General features: G+C 46.7%; 1 protein-coding gene across 2 annotated transcripts in view; it reads left to right on the top strand.

Moving 5' to 3' along the window:
- Window positions 1-753, top strand: part of ARMC7 (armadillo repeat containing 7) — a 23,363-nt gene that overhangs the window by 1,554 nt on the left and 21,056 nt on the right. The gene's annotated exons all lie outside the window — the stretch shown is intronic.

Here is a 753-nt window from a genome sequence, read left to right as displayed (position 1 = left end):
AAAAAAAAAAAAAGATAATACTTGGAAGGCTGAAGCAGAAGGATCACCTGAGCCCAACAGATGGAAACTGCGGTGGCTATGAGCGTGCCACTGCACTCTAGTCCGGGTGACAGAGTGAGACTCTGACCCCCCAAAAAAAAATGCTTGGAACAAAATATGATGATAAGAGACAGAATAGGAGGTGTCACTGCTTCAGTTTTGGCCATCGTGAGAAGGGCCAAAGACCCTAAAGCTGGAGAGAGCTATATGGAAGGTTGGTATGGCAGCATTGTGGTAGTGAAGTGGAGAGTAGCACAAAAAAAGATGTTCAAGAGGTCTGTGGCACCAGGGTCTTAGATTCAGGCCACAGGAAAGAGGTTGGAATTTATTCTGAGAGCAAACAAAAAAATTTTTTTTTCAAATTGTACATGACACAATCTATAGTCCCAGCTACTCAGGAGGCTGAGGAGGGAGGATTGCTTGAGCCCAGGAGTTTGAGGCTGTAGTGATACCGTATCTCTAAAAAGAAAAACTTTTTTCAGTATGCATCTTTTAAAAATAACATTTCTTGGCCCAGCTCAGTAGCTAAGCCTGTAAGCCCAGCACTTTGGGAGGCTGAGGCGAGTGGATTGCCTGCGTCCACAGGTTCAAAACCAGCCCGAAGCCGGGCTCGGTGGCTCAGCCTGTAATCCCGCGCCTTTGGGCGGCTGAGGTGAGTGGATTGCCTGAGCCCGCAGGTTCGCCATTGTGCCCAGCTTTTTTTTTTTTTTTTTG

This window comes from Carlito syrichta, unplaced genomic scaffold, assembly GCF_000164805.1.
Source record: "Carlito syrichta isolate Samal-C Ts95f unplaced genomic scaffold, Tarsius_syrichta-2.0.1 Scaffold315826, whole genome shotgun sequence".
Classification (NCBI taxonomy): Eukaryota; Metazoa; Chordata; class Mammalia; order Primates; family Tarsiidae; genus Carlito; species Carlito syrichta.
This window is presented reverse-complemented; position numbering and strand designations above follow the sequence as displayed.